Genomic DNA, 24,014 nt, shown 5'->3' on the forward strand with positions numbered 1-24,014 from the left:
AAACCCACTCGGCAGGGGGGCACAGCCTGGGCAGCCTCTAATCAGCACAGTGTGGGGCTTGGCCTAGGGCATAGAACTTCCCTAACAGGATTGTGCTTCTAGGAGCAGAGATACTTCCGGTCCCTGAAAATCCATTCACTGCTCAACTGCTAAAACCCACAGCTCCAGGGCAGGATTTGGCTTGGGATAGTGAAACTCTCATTGCTAAGCGTCTAGCCCCAGGGCGGTCATTATCTCACACAGGGGTTCTTTGCAGGGCACTTTCCCAGCTCTGCTTTGCAGGCCTGAGTTACTTCCAGGTGGGGAACTCTTTCCCAGAGCACTCCAGTACCTCGCTGCTTTTTGCAGCCGGCTAGCAGGACAGCTACCCGTCCATACATCGCTCACTGCTCTGCAGAAGAAGCTGGTAACCTCCTGGCCCTGAAGGCAGATCCTACAGGCTTTAACAAAATGAGTAAGAAAATCAAAAGGACAATTGATAGTTTCTACTCAGAAAGAGAACAGTTTTTCAACCCTGAAGAGACTAATAACAGACAGTCTCCAGACAACTGTTGGTCCACAATACAAAAGGTTATCCTAGAAGAGACTATGAAAAACCTTAAAAGAGAACTAGAAGAAAAATGGGGAAAGGAAAGAGAAGCTATGCAAGAGAGTACAGAAAAGACATATAACTCACTAAAAGAAAAATTTGACAAAGTGGAAAAAGAAAACAACTCCTGAAATGTGAACTGAAAGGTAAAAAATCCCAAGAAGTGGGAAACAGAATTTGTGAATTGGAGAAAGAAAATAACTCACTAAAACAAAAAATTAGTGAAATGGAAAAATTCCATAGAGCAAAATGACTCATTTAAAAACTCAATCGGATATATACAAAAAGAAGTAAAAAAGCTAATGAAGAAAATAACACTCTAAAAATCAGAACTGAACAAATAGAAATGACTGACCATTGAGACAGGAAGAATCAGTCAAGCAAAACCAAAAAATGAAAGATTGGAAAAAATATCAAACATTTACTTGAAAACAACGGACCTGGAAAATAGATCATGAGAAAAACCTAAGGATCATCGGATCACCCTAAAAAATATGATGAAAAAAAAGAGCCTAGATACTATTTTACAGGAAATTATTAAAGAGAACTGCCCAGAAGTAATAGAACTGGAAGGTAAATAGACGTGGAAAGAATCCATCTAACACCTTCTGAAAAAGACCCTAAAATAAAGACTCCGAGGAATATTGTGAGCAAACTTCAGAATTTTCAGATTAAAGAAAAAATTCTACAAGCATCCAGGAAAAAACAGTTCAAATACCAAGGTGCCAAATAAGGGTCACACAAGATCTGGCTGCCTCCAACATTAAAGGATCAAGGGCATGGAATTTGATATTCAGAAAGGCAAAAGAACTTGGAATGCAGCCAAGAAAAAACTACCCAGCTAAGCTGAACATTTTTTTTCCATGGAAGAAGATGACATTTAATGAAACAGAGCAATTCCATCTGTTTCTAAAGAAAAACAGACTTAAATAAAAATTTGATCTCCAAACAACAGGACTCAAGACAGTAGAAAAAGGCAAAAGGAACTCTTGAGAACTGTATTTCTGTTAGGATATACATAAAATCACATGTATAATTTGATTTTTACTGATATAGCATAAAAAGGGAAGTAGAAATGGAAAGGGGATAGTGTCAGAAAAAGGGAAAGGGGAGATAAAAAGAGGGAAACTTCATGCATCGATGAGGCAAAGGAAACCTATCATATCTGAGGGAACTTGGAGAGGGGGAGGAACATTGTGCGAATCTTACTCTCATCAGAATTGGCTCAAAAAGGAAATAATTGACACATTTGTTTTACAGAGAATCTCTCTCACCTCATTAAAAAGTGGGAGAGGAAAGTGAAAAGGAAAAGAGTAATAAGGGAAGGGTACAAGAAAGGGAAGGATCTAAAGGAGGAGGGAGGGATACTAAAGAGGGAGAGCTGGGTGACATAAGTGGACCAATAAGTTTAATACTAAGTAAGTGGGAAGGAGGGGAAGAAAAGAAAAGCATAATCTGGGATATTAGGATGGCAGGAAATACAGAATTAGTAATCTTAACCGTAAATGTGAATGGGATGAACTCCCCCATAAAGAGGGGGCAGATAGCAGACTGGATCAAAAGTCAGAACCCTACAATATGTTGTTTACAAGAAACACATTTAAAACAGGGAGATACATACAGACTAAAGGTAAAAGGCTGTAGCAGAATCTATTATGTTTCAGGTGAAGTCAAAAAAGCAGGGGTAGCCATCCTTATCTCAGATCAAGTAAAAGCAAAAATTGATCTAATTAAAAGACATAAGGAAGGAAACTATATCTTGCTAAAAGGTACTATAGACAATGAAGCAATATCAGTGTTAAACATATATGCACCAAGTGGTATGGCATCCAACTTCCTAAAGGAGAAGTTAAGAGAGTTACGAGAAGAAATAGACAGCAAAACTATAATAGTGGGAGACCTCAATCTTTCACTCTCAAATTTAGATAAATCAAATCACAAAACAAATAAGAAAGAAATTAAAGAGCTAAATAGAATATTAGAAAGACTAGGTATGATAGACTTGGAGAAAACTGAATAGTGATAGAAAGGAATACTTTCTTCCCATCATCATGGAACCCACAAAAATTGACCATATATTAGGACAAAAGACCCCAAAATTAAAATGCAGGAAGGCAGAAATATAAATGCTTTCTTTCAGATCACAATGCAATAAAACAATTCAACAAAAAGTTAGGTGTAAAAAAAAAGTAATTGAAACTAAATAATCTCATCTTTAGAGAATGATTGGGGAAACAGCAAATTATAGACACAATTAATAACTTCACCAAGATAATGACAACGGGTGAGACATCATACCAAAATTTGTGGATGCAGCCAAAGCGGTAATAAGGGAAACTTTATATCCTTGAGGCTTACTTGAACAAAAGAGAAAGAAAAGGTCAAAATTGGGTAAACTTAAAAAGCAAGAAAAAGACCAAATTAAACCCCAATCAATTATAAATTGAAATTTAAAATTAAAAGGAGAAATTAATATTGAAACTAAAAAAAGATTGAACCAATAAATAAACAAGAGTTTTTTATGAAAACCAATAAAATTGATAAACCTTTGGTAAACTGATTAGAAAAAGGAGGAAAATGAAATTATTCTTAAAATGAAAAAGGAGAACTTTCCACCAATGAAGAGGAAATTAGAGAAATAATAAGGAGTTATTTCTCAACTTTATTTAAAAAATTTATAACCTAATGAAATGGATGACTACCTCCAAAAATATAGACTTCCAGACTAAAGAGGAAAGTAATTTTTGAATAGTTCCATTTCAGAAAAGAAATAGAAAGGCAATTAAACAACTCCCTAAGAAAAAACCAGGACCAGATTGGATTTAATGGAATTCACCAAACATTTAAAGAACAATTCCCAATGCTATATAAATTATTTGATAAAATAGGGAATGAAGGAGTCCCACCAAATCTTCTAGAAAGACATGGTACTGATACCAAACCAGGTATTGAAAACAGACAAAGAAAAACTATAGACCAATCTCCCTAATGAATATTGATGCTTCCAAAAAAATATTAGCAAAAAGATCAAAACATCCCCAGGGTTTACCATGATCAATGGATTTATAAGGAATGCAGGGTGGTTCAATATTGGAAAACATCACAAATTCCAATTATTAACCAAACCAAAACCATAAGGACTCCCAAAGATGCAGAAAAAGCAGAAAAACCAACATCCATTCCTATTAAAAAAACATTGAGAGTATAGGAAAAATAGACCTTTTCCCCCAGAATAACTAGATCTATTTAAAACCAGCAGTAAGCATCATATTAGGGGACAACCAACCATTCCAATAAGATCTGAGGAAACAATTGCCCATATCACCATTATTTAATATTATATTAGAAATGATATGGAATAAGAGCTGAGAAAGAATTGAAGGAATAAGAATAGGCAATGAGAAACCAAATTATTACCTTTGCTGATGATATGATGGAATTTTGAGAAAACCCAGACTCTAAAAGTTAAGAAATAATCCAAATTTTAGAATGTTGCTGGTTATAAAAAAAACCCAAATAAGTCACAGCATTCATATATCACAACAAAACCAAAAAGTCAGAGTTACAAAGAGAACCCATTTAAAGTATAAAATTTTTTATTTATAGTATAAAAACTTAGAATCCATTTGCCAAGGGAAAACGAAACTTTATGGAAAAACACAAAACACTTCCAACAAATTAAGTCTGATCTAACTAACTGAAAATTTAAATGCTCTTGGATTTTGGGAGCAAATAATAAAGATGACAATACTACCTAAACTAATCTATTTATTTAGCCCATACCAATCAGACCCCAAAACCATTTTAAACCAGAAAAAAAAAAGTTCATTGGAAAACAAAAAGGTCAAGAATTTCAAGGAATTAATGAAAAAAAAAACAAATGAAGGTCTAGTACCAGATCTAAAATTATATTATAACAGTGGTTAAAAACTATCTGGCATTTAAGAAATAGACTAGTTGATCAATGGAATAGGTTAGGGTCAAAGGACAAAAACAGCCAAAACCTTAATTATCTAGTGTTTACAAACCCAAAGCCCCAGTTTTGGGATAAGAATGCATTATTTGGAAAAATGTTGGAAAATTGGAAATTAGTATCAGAAACTGGATACCCACATTAACAACGAACCAAGATAAGGTCAAATGGGGCAGGATCAGGCAAAAGAATGAGACACAAATAAATTGGAAGAGTAGGATTTACCCCAGACCGGGAAGAGGAAGTAATTGACTACAAAATTGAAAATTTTGATTAATCAAATTGAAAGTTTTGTACAAACAAAACCAAAATTAGAAGGGAAACAATAAACTGGAAAACATTTTATAGTCAAATTTTGATGACCATTTCCAAAATATATAGAGAATTGACTTAATCTATAAGAAACGATTCTCCAAAAAAATGGGTTGATAGAACAGACAATTTGATGAAGAAATTGAAACTATTTCAGCCATGAAATATTCCAAATAATTAATGAGAAATGCAAATTAAGACAACTCTGAGATACCACTCACACCTGTCAAAAGCTGAAATGAAGGGAAAGATAAATGGAATGTTGAGGCTAAAAAAAAGGGACACTGATAATTGTTGGTGGAACTGTGAAAAATCCAGCCATTCTGGAGAAAATTTGAACATGCTCGTTATCAAACTGCATACCCTTTGATCCAGCAGATTTCTATCTTAACCCCAAATAGATACTAAAGAAGGGAAAGGACCAGTAGGGCCAAAATGTTTGTGGCAGCCCTGTTGGTAGGGCCAGAAGCTGGAAAATGAATGGAGCCCACAATGGAGAATGGTTGAGTAAATTGTGGTATATGAAAAGATGGAAATTACGTAAGAAATGACCACAGGAAATACAGAGGGATCAGACTTAAGAACTGATGCTGAGAAAATGAGCAGAACCAGGAAACATTATATACCCCAACAGGATACTGTATGAGGAGTATTCTGATGGAAGGGATTTTTCTAAAGACAAGACAACTTTAGTTTCAGATCAAGGATGGACAGAAGATACACCCAAAGAAAGAAAAATTTAGGAAATGAAAGAAACTGTTGCATTTTTGTTCTTCTTCCCAGATTATTTTATACCTTCTAAACCAACTCCCTGAGCAAAAAAACTGTTTGGCCCTTGACAATATTTGTATCCAAGACTATGTAACTATTTAACATGTAAGGACTGTTTGCCATCTTTGGGAGAGGTGGGGGAGGGAGGGGAAAAACAAACAGAAGGGTGAGGGATAATGTTGTAAAAAATTACCCTGGCATGGGTTCTGTCAATAAAAAGTTATTTAATTTTAAAAAATAAATAAATAAAATATAGAAGGGCATGGAATATGATATTCCAAAAGGCTAAGGAATTTAGTATGCAACCAAAAATAACTTACCCAGCCAGAATGAGCATCTTTTTACAGGGAAGAATTATTCAATGAAATAAGCAAATTTCACCTATTTTTAGAAAAAACTTACCAAGAAGTTTGATCTACAAAAATAGAATTCAAGAAAACCTAAAAAGGTAAAAAGAAATCTTTGGGAACTATATTTTGCTGAAAATGTTAAAAAAATACATTTAAATTTTTTTAAAAATTGAGGTGAAAAGGACATTGTACCAGAAAAAGGGAAAAGTAGGGACTATATCTCCAAAGAGGCAAAGGAACCATTATATCTGGGGGGGGGGGGGGGGGGAGAAAGAAAATGGAAGGGAAAGGAAAAGGGAATAAAAGCAAGAAGGGGGAAAAAAAACTTAGGGAAAATAAGTAGGGGAGGAACTCCCCAAATGGGGAGGGAAAAAAAGGGAGGGGGAAAGAAGCAAGGGGTCAAAACTGGAAGGGGGAAGGGGAAAAAGGAAGAAAAGATAAAAGGGGAACAAAAGATGGCAAGTAACAGAATTGGAATTTAACCATAAATGTGAACGGGGTAAACTCCCCATAAAAGGGAACATTAGCAGAATGGATTAAAAGCCAGAACTAAATAGTTTTTACAGGAAACACCTGAAGCAGGGAGATACAGAATAAAGGTAAAAAATGGAAAAATCTACTATGTTGGTGAAGTCAAAAAGCAGGGTACCTCCTGATCTGATCCAAAACAAAATTGATCTAATTAAAAGAGATAAGGAAGGGCACTAATCTTCAAATACAAGATAATGAAGTTTATCAAATTTAAAATATGCACCAATTGGGTAGATCTAAATTTTAAAAGAGAAATTAAGAGAGCGCAAAAGAAATAGATGCAAACTATAATAGTGGAGATCTCAACCTTTGCACCTCGAATTAGATAAACAAATACAAAATAAATAAGAAGAAGTCAAAGAGGAAATAGAATATAGAAAAGGAATATGATAGATCCTGAGAAAAGAAATGGAGACAGAAAGGAGTCACTTTCTTTCAGCAGGTTTGGGAACCCATCAAAAATAGACCAATTGGACATAAAACCCAAACCGAATGCAGGCAGAAAAGAAATGATCCTTTTTCAGACCAATGAAAAAAAATTAACCAACAAAAACCAGGGTTACCAAAAAATAATTGGAAACTAAAAATCCTACTAAAATGATTGGGGAAACAGCAAATCATAAAATAATTAATAATTCACCCAAGAAATGAACAATAATGAGACATCATACCAAAATGTGGATGCCAAAGCAGTAATAAGGGGAAATTTAATCCTTAGAGGCCATTGCATAAATAAGAAAGAGAAGGTCAACGAATTGGGCTTGGAACAAAAATGCTAGAAAGGAACAAATTAAACCCCACAAACACTAAACTTGAAATTCTAAAATAAAGAGAATTAAAAAATTGAAAGAAAAAACTATTAAATTAATTAAAAAACTAAGATTGACTAAAAACCAACAAAAAGACAAAACCCTTAGTAAATCTGAAAAAAGGAAAAAGGAAAATAAATTGTTAGTCTAAAAATAAAGGGAGAACCGCCACTAATGAAGAGGAAATTAGAAATAATTAGAATTACTTGCCCAACTTTATGGCAATAAATTGACAACTTAAATGAAATGGAAGAATACCTTCAAAAAATTTTAAGATTAAAGAGGAAGAAGTAAATCCAAAGAGTCCCATCTTAGAAAAGAAAAGAAAAAGTATTAACCAACTCCCAAGAAAAACCCGGACCAGATGGATTTAATGAATTCTACCAAACATTTAAAGAACAATTAACCCAATGCTTATATAAACTATTTGAAAAATAGGGACCGAAGGAGTCCTACCAAACCCTTTTACGACACAGCAGGTACTGATACCAAACCAGGTAAGCCGGAAACAGAGAAAGAAAAAATTTAGACTAATCTCCTAATGAATATCGAGCTAAAATCTTAAATAAAATATTAGCAAAAAGATTACAGAAAATCATTCCCAGGAAATACACTAGACCAAAGGATTTATACCAGGAATGCAGGGCTGAATATTAGGAAAACTATTAGCATAATTGAATAATCAATAAAACCAAAAACCATATAATCATCTCAAAGATGCAGAAAAAGCATTTGATAAAATCCAACATCCATTCCTAATAAAAACACTTGAGAGTAGGAAAAATGGACTGTTTCAAAATAGTCAGGAGCAATTTTAAAACCATCAGTAAGCATATATGCAATGGGGAAAACAATCTTCCCCAAAGATTGAGGAAGGGTTGCCCACTGTCACCATTATTATTAAATTGATTAGAAACACTGGTCCCGGCAATAAGAGTAGAAAGAGATTAAAGGAATCAGAAAAATGAGGAAACCAACATCACTTTGCAAGATATGATGGTATTTAAAGAACCCAGGATTCTACAAAAGCTATTGAAATTATCCACAATTTCAAAGTTGCATTAAAAAAAACCCCAAAACCAGCATTTTTTATACATCACCAAAAAATTAAAGCAAGAGATACAAAGAGAAATTCCATTCGAATAACTTAAGCATAAAATATTTGGGAATTTATCTACCGGAAAGTCAGGAATTATATGAGCAAAATTACAAAAAAACTTTCCAAAAATAAATGACTTAAACAAATGGAAAAATATTATGTCAGATAGGTCAGCAAATATAATAAAGATGACAAACCCTAAACTAATCATTTATTTAGTGCTATATAATCAGACTTCCAAGAAAATATTTTAATGATCTAGAAAAAAACAACAAAAATTATATGGAATAAAAATCAAGAATTCAAAAGAATTAATGAAAAAATCAAAGAAGGTGGCCTAGCTGTACCATCTAAAACTATATTTATAAAAGCAGCCCAAACCATTTGATATTGCCTAAAAATAGATTAGTTGATCAGTGGAACAGGTTAGGTTACAAGACAGAATAGTCAACTAAGCAATCTAGGTTTGACAAACCAAAAGATCCTAACTTTTGGGCGAATTCATTATTTCCAAAACTGTGGGAAACTGGAAATTGATAGAATTAGGATGGACCCACACTTAAAGGTACCAAGATAAGATCAAATGGGTCCAGATTTAGAATAAAGAACGGAAAAACAAATTGGAGGAAATAGGATAGATCTCCGACTTGGGAGGAGTTAGAAAAGGACTAAAGACGAACAAGACCAATTGATCACAAATAAAAATTTTGATTACACAAATTAAAAAGCCTTTTATACAAACAAAACAAGCAAACAAGATTAGAAAGGAAGCAAACTGGGAAAAACATCTTATAGTTAAAGGTTCTGATAAAGGCCCATTTTAAAATATATAGAGAACTGACCTAATTTTAAAGAAACCAAGCCATTCTCCAATGACAAATGGTCAAAGGGATAAACAGACAATTTTCGATGATGAAATTGAAATTATTACCCACCATAGAAAGGTTCCAAATCATTAATCAGAGAAATGCAAATTGACAACCTGAGATACCACCACACCCGCGATTTAAGATGGCAGGAAAAAATAATGATGTTGTTGAGGGGATGCGGAAAACTGGGACACTGATACATTGTTGGTGGATTCAGAACAATCCAACCACTGGGAGAGCAATCTGAATTATGCCCAAAAGTTATCAAACTGTAACCCTTGATCCAGCAGTGTTTCTACTGGGCTTATAAACTGGAGAATAAAGAAGGGAAAGGACCAGTATGCAAATGTTTTGCAGCCCTGTTTGTAGTGGTAGAAAACTGAAAATGAATGATGCCCCATCAATTGAGAATGGTTGGGAAATTGTGGTACAGAATGTTATGGAAATTATTGTTTGTAAGAAATGACCAGCAGGATGAATACAGAGAGGTTTTGGAGAGAATTAAGAATGGATGCTAGTGAAATGAGAAAACCAAGAGATCATTTATACCAACAACGATTGTAGGGAAGAAACTTGGAAGGGATTGCACACCCAAAGAAAACACTGGGAAATGAAAAACTTTTGCATTTTTGTTTTCTTCCCAGGTTATTTTTACCTTCCTCAACCCCTCCCTGTGCAACAAGAAAACGTTTGGACTGCACAAACATTGTATCTAATATATACACAATTCAAATTTAGGGACTGCTTCCATCTGGGGGGGTTGGAGGGTGGGAGGAAAATGAACAGAAGTGAGTGCAAGGGATAATGTTGTAAAAAAAATTACCCTGGCATGGGTTCTGTCAATAAAAAGTTACTATAATAAAAAAATTAAAAATTAAAAATTAAAATAAGACTTTTTTGGACTTTAAATATATATATATGTTAGAAAATATGATTCAGAATGAACAAATAAAAGAAGCCAAAAGCTTATCACAATGAATTTTTTTTTGTTTGTTTAAGGGTTTTTGCAAGACATTAGGGGTAAAGTAACTTGCCCAAAGTCACATAGCTAGTAAGTGTTAAATGTCTGAAGCAGGGTTTGAATTCAAGTCCTCCTGACTTCAGGGTCAGTAGGCTATCCACTGTGCCATTTGGTTGTCCCCTTTTTTGTTTTTGTTTTCACCATGTGCTTTGGCACAGCACTAGCCAGGAATCCTCCAACTACCAGATCATCACAACCCACCATCCCTCAATACATGCCAGATACCACCACTAAGACCCCAACCCAGCACCAAGTAAGCAACCAGACTCTTTGAGTCTTCAGTAGTTCCAGGCACTCCCTTCAATCCCACTTTCTCAACCAGCACCAGGCACAAGGATTTTCCATGGGTCAAACAGCATCATCAGTGAGCATCAGGTAAAAAGCCAGAACTTGAAGACACTAGCACAAAAGGAAAAAGTGTGTGTGTGTGTGTGTGTGTGTGTGTGTCTGTGTGTGTGTCTGTGTGTCTGTGTGTGTGTGTGTGTGTGTGTGAAATAAAGAGACAGAGACAGAGGCAGAGGCAGAGACAGAGAAGCAAAAACCATACAAAAGAATCTGACTATAAAAAGTTACTATGATGATAGGGAAGACCAAGCTACAAACTCAGAAGAAGACAACAATGTCAAAACACCTATTGGAAAAACTTCACAAAAAAAAAAAAAATAAAAACTAAAATTGGTCGCAAGCCCAGAAAGAATTCATGGAAGAACTCAAAGAGAACTTGAAAATCTATACAAGGGGGAGAAGAAAAATTGAGGAAAGAAATGAGAGCAATGGAAGAGAATTATGAAAAGAGTAAACAGCTTTGAAAAGTGCTTAAAAAGTAGAATTGGTCAAAAAAAAAAAAAGGAGATCCAAAAATTCATGGAAGAAAACAACTCCTTAAAGAGCACAATTGACTGAATGTAAAACTAAGTAGAAAAGCTAATTGAAGTAAACAAGACCTTAAAAGTTAGAATTGGACAAGAAGAAGCTAATGACTCTATGAGACATCAAAAATCAATCAAACTCATTCAAAAGAATGAAAATGGGGAACAGGAAAATCTAAAATACCTCATAGAATAAACAATTAAGCTGGAAAATAAATCCAGGAAAGAAAATGTCAGAATCATTGGACTACTGAAAGACATAATCAAAAGGAGGACCTAGACAGCATCTTTCAAGAAATTGTCAAGAAAAACTGTCCTGATGTCATGCAGCCAAAGGATAATAAAGACACTGAAAAAATTCATTTATCACCTCAAGAAAGAGATTCCAAAATAAAAATCCCAACAAACATTATAATCCAATTTTGAAACTATCAGGTCAAGGAAAACATACTACCAAAAAAAAAAAAATACTACAATCCCAGAAAGAAATGATTCAAATATCAGGGACTTGCAATCAGAACTACACAGAACCTGCCAGCTGCAATATTCATGGATCAAAGGTCATGGAACTTAATATCCTGAAAAACAAAGAAACTAGGACTACAACCAAGAATCACCCATCCCATAAAACTAATCATAATATATCAAGGGGGGTAAGGGGAAGGAAGGTAGAAGAGAAGCTGATGATTCAATGAAATAGAAGGATTTCAAACTTTCATAAGGAAAAGAGCAGAGCTAGACCAAAAATTTTACTTTTAATATCAAGACCAAAAGAAATATAAACAAATAAAAAGGAAGAAGAAAATATGAGATTCAAGAGAAGTAAACTGTTTACATCTGTAGAGAGATGTAGAAAAATGATATTTGTAAATCTAAAAAATATTAGCATTAATAGTACAGCAAGCTGGAATAGAGATAGATGGAGGATATGGGTAAAAGATGAATTTCAGGAAATAAAAAATATATTAAAAGATAAGAAAGAAGAGTACACTGGGTGTAGAAGGAAGAGATAGAATGGTATAAATTATGTTAAAGAAAACACCTATTACAGTGGAAAGGAAGAAATGAAGATGAGCAATGAGCATCACTTGAATCTTATTCTTACATTTATATTGACTTAAAGAAGAAATAATAAACGCAATCAGTTGAATATAGAAATCTATCTTACCTGACATGGAAATAAAAAGTGAGGAGATTAATCAGGGTAAAGTGGGGATTGACAGAAGGAAAGGCAGATGAGGGAAGATGGTAGAGAGAAACAAAACTGGTGAGAAGTAAAAGAATGGAAGAATAAAAAAGGCAAAAACAAGGAAGAATAAGATGAAGAGAAAAATACAGATAGTAATTGTAATTGTGAATGGGAATGGGATGGAGTTTCATAAAAGGAAAGCAGATAGCAGAGTAGATCAAAAAACAAAATTCTACAATATGTTGTTTAAAGAAACACATTTGAAGCAGAGACACACACACAGACTAAAGATAAAGAACTAATGCAGAATCTATTATACTTCAGCCAAAATAAAAAGAAAAGAAAAAAGAAAAAGAAAAAACAGGAGTAACAATCCTAATCTCAGACAAAGAAAAAGCAAAAAAATGAAAAAGAAAAGGAAACTACATCTTGCTAAAAAGTTGCCATAGACAATGAAGCAATATCAATACTAAATACATATGCACCAAGAACCTCCAAATTCTTAAAGGATAAGTGAAGTGAGTTACAAGAAGAACCAAACAGTAAACTATACTAGTGGGGGACTTCAACCATCACATCTCAGAACTTGATAAATCCAACCAAAATATAAACAAGAAAGAAACTAAGAAGATAAAACAAAATTTTTTAAGTTATATAAGATAGAACTTCGGAGAAAAATGAATGAAAACAGAAAGGAATATACATTTTTCTCAGTAGCATATGGCACAAAAAGAGACCATGTAATAGGACATTAAAAAAAACTCAAAAATGTAAAAGAACAGAAATATTAAATGTATTCTTTTCAGATCATAATGCAATAAAAATTATATTCAACAAAGGGCAGTGCAAAATAGATTAAAAATTAATTGGAAACTAATCTAATTCTAAAGTATAAGAAGGTCAAAAAAAATCATAGAAGCAACCATAATTTCATTAAAGAGAATGTTAACAAAGAGACAACATGAAGTTAAAGCAGTACTCAGGGGAAAATGTATTTCTCTAAATACTTATATCAACAAAATGGAGAAAAAAACAGATCAATAAATTAGACATACAACTTTTTTAAAAACTTGAAAAAGAACAAATTAAAAATTCTCAATTGAGCATCAAGTTGAAAATTCTAAAAATCAAAGGTGAGATTAAGATTGAAAGTAAAAAAAAACTATTGAACTAATAAATACATTTAGGAGTTTGTTTTATGAAAAAAAAACCAGTAAGATAGATAAGGCAATGGTTAATTCGATTCTAAAAAAGAAAGAAATCCAAATATTCAGTATGAAAAATGAAAACAGTGAAATCACAACAAAGAAGATATTAAAGCAATCATTAGAAAATATTTTGTCAACAAATCAAATAATCTGAGTAAAACTGATGAATATTTATGAAAGTATAAATTACCTAGATTACCAAATCAGGAAATAGAAAGCCTAAATAACCCGACCTTAGAAAAAGAAATTAAATCATTAATGAATTCCCTAGGTAAAAATCCCCAGGGCCAGAGAGGTTCATGAGTGAATTCTGTCAAACATTTAAAGAATGATTTAAGTCCAGTACTATAGAAACTATTTTTTTTTAAAAAGTGAAGTAGTCTTACCAAATTCCTTTTATGATATAACATGGCCCTGATATCTAAATCAGGAAGAGCTAAAACAGAGAAAAAAAAATTATAGATTAATTAATAATTAGGAAAAACATTTGAACAAACCATTAGCAAAGAAATTACACAACATATCACAAGGATTATACCCTATGACCAAGTGAAATTTACACCAGGAATACAAGAATATTAGGAAAACCACGAACATAATTGATAATATCACACTTCACTTCTACTTTTAATTTATAAGATAAAACAAGCATCTCCATAACAGTAAAATTTAACAAAAAAAATTATACAAGAAAATGCAAATCTATTATGTGCAACTATGTGTGTTGTACACATAGTAAACACACAAGCACATAAAGTTATGCTATACATATTTCTATTAAACAGCTCTTTCTCTGGATGTAAATGGCATCTACATTCATGTGTCCTTTGTAGTTAATTTGGGTATCTAAATATCAAAATTACTTATTTGCTTAAAGTTGTTCTTAAAACAATATTGCTATTACTATCTATTTTCTTGGATTTGATCATTTCACTCTTCATTATTTCATGCAAGTTTTTCCATGTTTTTCTAAGATTACAAAGGTCATAATTTCTTATAGCACAGTAATATTTCATCACAATTATGTACCATAATTTGTTCACTCATTCCCCAAATGATGGAAATCTTCACATCTTTCAGTTGTTTGTCACAAAAAGAGCTGCTATTAATATTTTAGAACATAAGTTTCTTTTTTCCTTTTTTCACTAATTATTTTTGGAAACTGACCTGGTAGTGGCATCTCTGGGTCAAAAAATATACACAATTGAATAACTCTTTGGGCATAATTTCAGAGTGTTCTCTAAAATGGTAGGATCAGTTCACAATTCTATCAACAATGAACTAGTGTCTCATTTTTCACTTCCCCTCAAATATTTATCACTTTTCCCTTCAATTATTTTAGCCAATCTGATAGCCATAAAATGATATCTTTAAGCTTGTTTTAATTTGCATTCTCTAATCAATAATGATTTAGAGTATTTTTTCACATGACTATAAATTGTTTTAATTCTTTATCTAAAAACTATCTGTTTACATCCTTTGATCATTTATCACTTGGGGAATGACTTGTATTCTTATATATTTGAAAAAGTTTTTTATATACTTTTGACATGGGATATTTACCTAAGAAAACTGTTTAAATTTTCCCTCAATTGTCTGTCTCCTTAGCTATATTTCTTTTATTTGTACAAAACTTTTTACCTGTAACTTTGCTATTTCTTTGTTCAGAATCTGTTCCCCTATTCATATGTCTGATAGGTAATGTATTCCATGTTCTTCTAATATCTCTCTTTATATCTAGGTTATATATTCATTTTGACTTTATCTTAGTAAATGGTGTAAAATATTGGTCTATGCCTAATTTCTGCCAGAACACTTTGTAGTTTTCCCAAAAATTTTTACCCAATAATGAATTCTTATCTCAAAATCTTAAGTCTTTATGCTCATCAAATACAAGTTTATTATGTTTATTTGCTACCAAAATTATACATCTACTCTGTTTCATTAATCTATCTTTTTAATTATTAAATGTAACCAGATTTTTTTTATAATTAATGCCTTATAAATTCGTTTAAGATTTGGCACTGCTAAACCACCTCATTTTACATTTTTATTAGTTTCTTTGATATTTTTGAATTTTTGGTTAAATGAATTTTGCTATATTTTTTATAATTCAGTAAAATACTTTTGATAATTTAATTGATATTACATTGAATATATAAATTATTCATGTAAAATTGTCATTTTTATTATATTGACCCCACCTACCATTAATAATTAATATTTCTCCACTTATTTAAATCTGATTTGATTTGCATAAAAAAGTTTTTTTATAATTTTATTTCTATAGTTCCTGGGATTGTTTTGACAAATATACTCCTAGGTACTTTATACTGTCTAGAATTATTTTAAATAGGATATCTCATATCTCTTCTTAAAGGGTTTGTAATATATAGGAATGCTGATGATGTGTGTGAATATATATCTCTGCTACTTTGCTAAAATTATTAATTCTTTCAACTAATTTTTTAGTTTAGTCCTTGGGATTTTCCAAATATATCATCATATCATCTGCAAAAAGAGGTGATTCTATTACCTCATTCCATATTCCGATTCCTTCTAATTATTTTTTATTGCTATTGTTAGATTTTCAATATAATATTGAATAATATTGGTGACAGTGGGAATCTTTATTTTGCACCCAATCTAATTGAAGTTTCTTACTTATCTTCATTAGAAATAATGTTTGCTGATAGCTTTAGATAATTTTTTATTAATTTGAGTAAAAAAATTCTTCATAACAATACTTTTAAGTGTTTTTAATAGAAATGAATACTGGACTTTTATATTTTTCTAAATGTATTGATTTTATCATTTTTTAAACTTTTATTATTGATATAATCAGTTATGTTAATAGTTTTCTTTAGGTTAAATTATCCCTGCATCACTGGTATAAATCCTAATCCCATTAGGTCATAATATATAATTTTTTAATTTTTTAAGTTAGTGGGTTTTTTTAGGATTTTTGTATCTATATTCATTCATAACATCAGCCTGTAACTTTCTTTCTCTGTTTTTAGTCTTCCTGGCTTAGATTATCTTTATTAGATATCTTTATTAAATATTTGTTTAAAAAAAGTTTGATAGGATTCTTCTTTGTCTATTATTCCAAATAATTTATTTGTTATTGGAATTAGTTGATATTTAAATATTTGATAGAAATCACTTGTAAATCTATCTAGTCCTAGTGCTTTTTTCTTAAGAAGTTCATTTGTGGCCTGTTCAATTTCTTTTTCTAAAATAGGTCTATTTAGATATTCAATTTCCTCTTCTGCTAATCTAGGCATTTTTTTTTCCAAACTTTCTTCCATTTCACTTAAATTGTTAAATTTATTGACATATAATTGGTCAAAATAATCCTTACAATTGCTTTGATTTTATCTTCATTAATGGAATATTCACCCTTTTTATTTTTTATTTTAAAGATTTGGTTTATTTCTCTTTTTTAAATCAAATTAACCAAGAATTTATGTTTGCTTGATTATTTTTTCATAAAATCAACAGCTAGCTTTACTTATTAATTCGATAGATTTTTAACACTCAATTTTATTCATATCATTTTTAATTTTTATGATTTCCTATTTAGAATTTTCTTGGATATTTTGGCTTGTTTTTTTTTTCTAATTCTTTAATTTTATATCAAATTTATGGTCTGCTCTTTCTCTATTTTACTGATATAAGCACTAGATCCGTGTTTTTTTCTAATGAAATGTTATATCAAATCCTCCTCTATTTTTTCTAGTTTTATTCGTTCTTGATATCTTTTATCATCATTTCATTCTTCTTGCCCAATTCTAGCAAGGAGTTATTTTCTTCCTTAACATTTCATGCCTCTTTTTCCAATTAGTAACTTCCTTTTCACAATTTTCTTTTATTTTTTTTCCTAAATTTTTCTCAAACTTTTGTATTTGTTTTTTGAATTTCTTTTTAAATTCTTCTAAATTCTTTTTTTGGGGGGAGGGAGGGAGCTTGTAACTATTTGAGATTACTCTTTGAAGTAGAAATGGCTTTTTTTATGTCACTCTCTTTTTTTGAATGTGGACCCAGATTTCCTTTTACACCATCTATGCCAGATTCTTTTTCCTTTGCTTACTCATTTTTATTTTGCTTTATTTTATTTTAGCGCCTTATTATTATAATCTAATTTTAATCCAGAGTTTTGGATACTTTTGCCCTAAATCTCAGGTCTGCCTTGCCATTACTTTATGAATTCTGTGCTGAGGGGTCAACTTCGAGGACTTCTTCTGAAACCACAGTGAGGGGCCACAAACAGGCTGGATTGAATATATTCTTGGTACCATACTTACCAAATGTATTCTCAACCCTCCTCACTGATAGCCACAATTAACATCACCTCTGATCCACACTAGTAAGTCCAATGTCAACAAGGCTTCCAGAGTCAACAACGGGTTCTTCAATCTTCTCCCATGAAGTTGTCTGCTTTCTTAAATAGCAGCTCTTGAGGTGAAATTTCTCTAGGCCTTTAGTGAAGTGAAAGTTGAAGTAAAATTTATTGATGCTTAGTCCACTTTCCTGATTTGCTGTTCCAGGGCCTATTGTTTATTGATTCAGTGGAATCAGCCGGGAGATTTGCTTATACTTCCCTCAGGCCAAACCTCAGCAAAATCCCTCCTGAAGTCCTCTAAAGTTGTTTTAGGGCAACTGCTTTGCCCCTTTATTTTTGCTGCTCTGAATTCATTTCATGGCAATTTTCTATCTGTGGAGGAAATCTGGAGATCCTGGAAATTTCTGACCTATTCTATCATTTTTCCAGAATGCACCTCCATTCTATATTCTCCATCAATAAGTAAAGTTACCATATACAGATTAACATTATAGACTTTTATGTATTGTGTAAGGAAGTAGAAATGAAGCTACAGTAAAAAAGATTGCTGTTAGATTTTTATATAATACATACATGTGTGTATGTGTGTGTGTGTGTATCCCTAATCTCTCTCATGATCTCCAGTCTTGAATATTGTATTTTTTTTTTTAGAAACTGTTTTGGTTTTTTTTTTTTTTTGCTGAGGCAATTGGGGTTAAGTGACTTGCCCAGGGTCACACAGCTAGGAAGTGCTAAGTGTCTGAGGCCAGATTTGAACTCAGGCCCTCCTGACTTCAGGGCTGGTACTCTATCCACTATGCTACCTACCTGCCCCCTGAATATTGTATTTTTCAAAATGAATGTTTTGGCATCTCAAACTCAACATACATAAATAAATGTAAAATATTCCAGTAGAATTATTAAACCCAAGGAGATAGCATGGCATGGTAGATAAAGGGGGGAGGTTTTTAAAGGTTATAGATCACTAAATATTCTCTTTTTTTTAATTTTCTAGCATGCTTTTGTGAAGACAAAGTGGTATCAACTTCAATGGCTCAACTTGTGCATACACGAGGATATTAAATGTTTAGAAGTATCATTTGGAAAAGAAATTGCAAACAAATTTGTTAAGCAAGAAAGTGGAGAAGGATAATGGAGGAAGGGATATATAATCACATATATATGCATCCATATTCATCATTTAAAATGAGCATCTTGGAGTAGCTCTATGAAACTAAATGTATTTTACATGTTTACCTCAAAACAATATGAAGTGATGACATTTTAAAAATATAATGATACATGATTTAATTTAAAAATAATTTATAGCTTAATTTGAACAAAAGTCAATCCTTCGTGGGATATTAAGCCAAAAAAATTATTCATCCCTGTCAATTTCTCTATGATATCCTGAATAGGATACTCTCTCTTAGGAATATGATACCTCTCCTGATCTATATCTTAACTAAATTCTATCCCTTCTTGATCTCATTGAACAAAAACAAGAAATGGTAAATAAGAAAGACAAATAGCTTATATAAAGTTTACTGACTTTTTTATTCCATAAATTTAATTTGTTGGAATTGTTTGATGTGGTGATTTAATATTCTACAAATATTTGAGAATTTCTGCAGAAATGTAGTCGTGAATATAAACAAGATAAAGATGAAAAAAAGCAAAATGAAAATAAAGCCACTTCAAGTACAAAATTAGACAATATTTATCTCATAAACATTTTTGCTGATGCACAAGTACTGTCAACATTGATTATAAAATCTCCAGGCTACTCATAACATTTCAAAAAAGATATAAAGACAATCCATCTATGCCTCTATTGAAAATCGTAATTCCTAAAGGTATTTCTCGATGAAATGGTATCTTTCTAATAATTGTACCTTGTCAGTCCCCATATACAACTCCTACACACCTTCTGCAGAGAGCTGCTGTGTTGATTGGTGACTGGATCTTTTAAAGATTTAGTTATTTTCCCCGTAGTTATGTGATGTTTCAATCAGTTAACTGCATAATCTTATGATTGCATTATTTGTCACAGGGTGGCACAATTGTCCGTGAATATGTATGTGTGGTGAAGAAATGGGGGCTTTGTTCTTTATAAATATTATATATTAATCAACACAACTTTGATGAAATGTTGCCTCCACTTAAGTGGGGGAGGGGAGAAGGACCGGGAAGAAGAGAATTGAAATGTAATCAACAGCACAAAATTCTAAAGGAATACATAATCAAAAAAAGCAGTCATACAAAAATACTTGAATATATATATATATATATATATATATATATATATATAAAATCTCAGTTAAATTTACTTCTCTTCTGGTAGAAGGGAGTCTGCATTCCAACTATTAACCTTTCGCGGAATCGAACAGCCTTCACAACTCCTCTGCGCAACTTTTCACAGAATTAATTGCAATTGCCATGGAACCCTTACCTTACACTTCTGCATCCCCTTTGCTTTTTTGATCTTGTTGATAGGGGGGGAAATCTGCAGGCAGCTCAGATCTGCATCACAAGAGAGATTTACAGGACTTCTTTTTGATGATCCCCACCACCACCACAACCCCAGTCTCTTTCCACATACAAGTACACCTCCCCTTCCCCTTCCCCGCTGTTTTCGGAGTGGGGAGGAGGAGCAAAGAACCGTGATGCAGCAAAGGAAAACTGATAGCTTAGACAGTGTTTGAGGAAATGAATGCTCGTGTCCTTGTGTGGGCGTCCCAGTCCCTGTTATATTCCCATCTATTTCTATGTCCACTGTATTTACTAATCTTCCTTTCTCCTAGAATTAACAAGACCACTGCAATGTGAAATAGAGGAAAAGTCAGGAACTGTCTACAATTGTTCAAGTTTTATAGCCAGAGTAAAGGATATTATCTCACAGAACTGCCTAGCCATTTGTTTAAAATGGAACTTTTTCATAATCCCTTAGATGCTTTTTCAGCTATTACTGCGGTTTGTTTCTCGCTACGGATGGTTCCAAAGTTAACTTTGAAGATACTGATAGAGGAGATCATTTGGACCGTTGCAGCATCTTCATGCTACCAGTTTTCCTTTGTGAAAAATTAGCCCATTTTTTCTCCTGACAAAGGTGGAAATGGACCAAATAATAAAACTGGGAGTTGCAAAGCTAGTTGAAAAATTTCTGAAGAGATTTTTTATTGTCTTCACAGAAGAGCATAATTAAAATATCACAGAAAGAGTTACTACCTGCATTTAAGATGGCCAGAAGGCTTTCTCCTCGTCGACCTCCTCCCATACTCACTTCCATTTTTAAAATTATGTGATCACTGTCCATATCTTCAAATGTTATTTTAAACCTTAATTCCTAACTAAAGGGGGAGGGGAGAAAGAAGCATGAACTAATGCAAAGTGGATCACTGAATGAGGTTTTGAAATTGTGATTTATTCTCAGTAAATATTTAATTTCATATGCCTATTTACCCAGAGTCTTGCAAAAATTTCTTAGGTGAGAAGGTATCTCCAATGGAAAAAGTTTAAGAACATTGGAAGCATCAGAATTTGGAAGGCTGGGGTTTAAGTACCACCTATGACCCTTTGCTGTCTGTGTGACCTTAGGCAAGTCTCTTTATCTCTCTTATTGTTTTAGACAACTCTAAGGCTGTAAATAGTAAGGATTCCATGGCGATTGCAATTAATTCTGTGAAAAGTTTCACAGAGGAGTTGTGAAGGCTGTTCAATTCCGGGAAAGGTTAATAGTTGGAATGCAGACTCCCTTCTACCAGAAGAGATATTTAACCTGGATTTTTATAAGTTTCCTTATCTAGAATTCTGTATAGCAGTGGAACTAGGAATCACATCCAGTCATATCCAATATTCCTCTTCCAATGTATGTACAAAGAATCTTTTGTAGTTATAATTTTTTAGACTTGTATGAAAATTTAAGACATCATTTATTCAAAATCGCTCCTTCTACAGAACTCAGATTCAAAGAGCTTAAGTAGTCATCCATAGTCAGAGTTAGTAGGTGAGTCAGATTTGAATATTCTCCAAAGTCCCAATCTAGTGTCTTCCTACCATTCGGCCATCTGTTCATTTGAAGTTCTTGTGGAAATCAAAGGAAGATCAAAACGAAACACAGACAAGGAGGATAGTTTTTAAAGTAACATATTGGGTTGATTATGCACTTTTTATAAAATATCAAGCTTATATGTAATAGATTTTAATTTTCACATGTAATCCGCTTTTTCTGTTCTACTTCATAAAAGAAAATTTTCTTTATGGTAGATTTTTAAAAATAAAAATTAAATTAAAACAAATATAAGATGGGTATCCTATATGTCTACCTCAGCAATTGGAGGTTTGAACCAGGTATGAACAAGGCACAGACACATTTCCATTTAATTGATCAATAATCCCAGCACAATAAAAGTAACTAACACAATATCTAGCCTCCATAATTTAACCAAGTGAAAACACCTCTATTGAATCAGTTAATCAAGGACATTGAACTAGATGGAAGAAGTCCTTGAAACCCATTGAATACAATGAAAATGGAAGCTATGTTAATATTCCAGTGTTCCAGTGTATTTTCTATAAAATAGCAAGCTTATTTGGAACCAAAATTGCATTGAAACTTCTGCAAGGCTAAAACTGCCCAGCCAAGCTCCTGACAGGGAATCACTGGGTGAGAGTCTACTCAAAAAGCTACTGCCGTCTTCCCACTTCTTAATCAGAGAAGGAAATTGTGATCTCCAACAAGTCAGAGGAATGAGACTCTTTGGCACCCTGTCAACACTGCTGGCATAATAGTAACTCTGACACCTGAGTTATAAAAAGGAAAGGCATTTTTAAGACTCTAAAGAAACCCAAATAAAAAGCTATATAATAGTCAAGGGAAATATCTTGACTATCCAATTTGTCACATACACTTTAGGATCGATTCTAATTTCCCCTGTATTCTGTATATTCCTAGTGAGAAGTGGATCTCAGACCATTGGTAATTTTATACCAACTGTTCTCACTCTGTAACCTTAATAAATATCACCAGATGAAAAACCCATCTGGCTGGAGGAGGAAATTATGTATTAGTTGCTAATCATTTAAAGAAGGATACTAGTGGAATTCATAAGCTATAGCATTAGAAAGACACTCCCAACTCCTCAGGGGAATCCTCTGGACTCATAAAGGGAGAAGCAGCAACTGTGCTCTGGGGACTTACCCTGCTAGGCTGCGAGTTAGGATTGGGAGAACAGCAGAAAAAGAAAAAGGAGAAGAAAGAGGATGGAGATAAGAAGAGCTATTGGCATTAATAAAATCAGCACAACTCATGTAACATAATAAAGGAAGCAGCTGATTAAGGAAAATAATGTTTTCATCAAATATTTGATAAATCTATATGCTAATAGGTAAGAGAATTATCAAACAGATCTCAAAAGAATTACAAACTACTAACAAATAAATGAAGATTGCTCCAAATCAAAGCAACCTTGAGGTTTTACTTCATGCCATACAAATTGACAAAGATGACCAAAAAAAAAAAAAAAAGGTGGAAATAGTTCACACGACTTGTGCAGAAAAGTTTTTGTAGAACTGTGAATAAGTCAAACCACTTTAGAAAAAAAAATTGAAAATGAGCAAAATGTACATGCTCTTTAATTTCTTGTTTCATATGTGCCGCTAGGAGGGTTCTGATATAAAGCAAAATCTGTATATAAATAAGGACTGGCCCAGTGATTTTGCTAAAATAGACAACTCCTGAGGAGGAACTTCCTCTGCCAATGAAGGATAACACTTTCTGTTCAACTTTGAGTTTATAGCAACTTTTTTGTAATAACAAAAATCAGAAACAAAAGAATACAAGAAAACATAAAAAGTCATAAAAACTGGTGCAAAGCAAAATAAGGACTAGAAAAAATGAAATTGCTACTACAATGACTCTGGAAACTGAAGGAAACTGAATGAAAAGGAAACAGATCTCACAAGAGAGAAATTATATTGTACCTTACTAACTTCTTTACACAGATGGTGAACTGTGTTTGTGGAACACAGCATATATGTCTGACTTGAAAGATGTGTTTATTAATTTTGCTGAAATGCTTTTTTTTGTTTCTTCCTTTTT

General features: G+C 32.7%; 1 protein-coding gene across 1 annotated transcript in view; it reads right to left on the reverse strand.

Annotated features, from left to right (window-relative positions):
• B3GALT5 (beta-1,3-galactosyltransferase 5) overlaps nucleotides 1-20,718 on the reverse strand; it is a 55,588-nt gene extending 34,870 nt beyond the window's left edge. The window contains exon 1 of the mRNA XM_031959195.1: nucleotides 20,367-20,718. The gene's annotated coding sequence lies outside the window, so the exon portion shown is untranslated. The remainder of the gene's footprint in view (nucleotides 1-20,366) is intronic.
• Between the last annotated feature and the right edge of the window lie 3,296 nt (nucleotides 20,719-24,014).

Source organism: Sarcophilus harrisii, chromosome 3, assembly GCF_902635505.1.
Source record: "Sarcophilus harrisii chromosome 3, mSarHar1.11, whole genome shotgun sequence".
Classification (NCBI taxonomy): domain Eukaryota; kingdom Metazoa; phylum Chordata; class Mammalia; order Dasyuromorphia; family Dasyuridae; genus Sarcophilus; species Sarcophilus harrisii.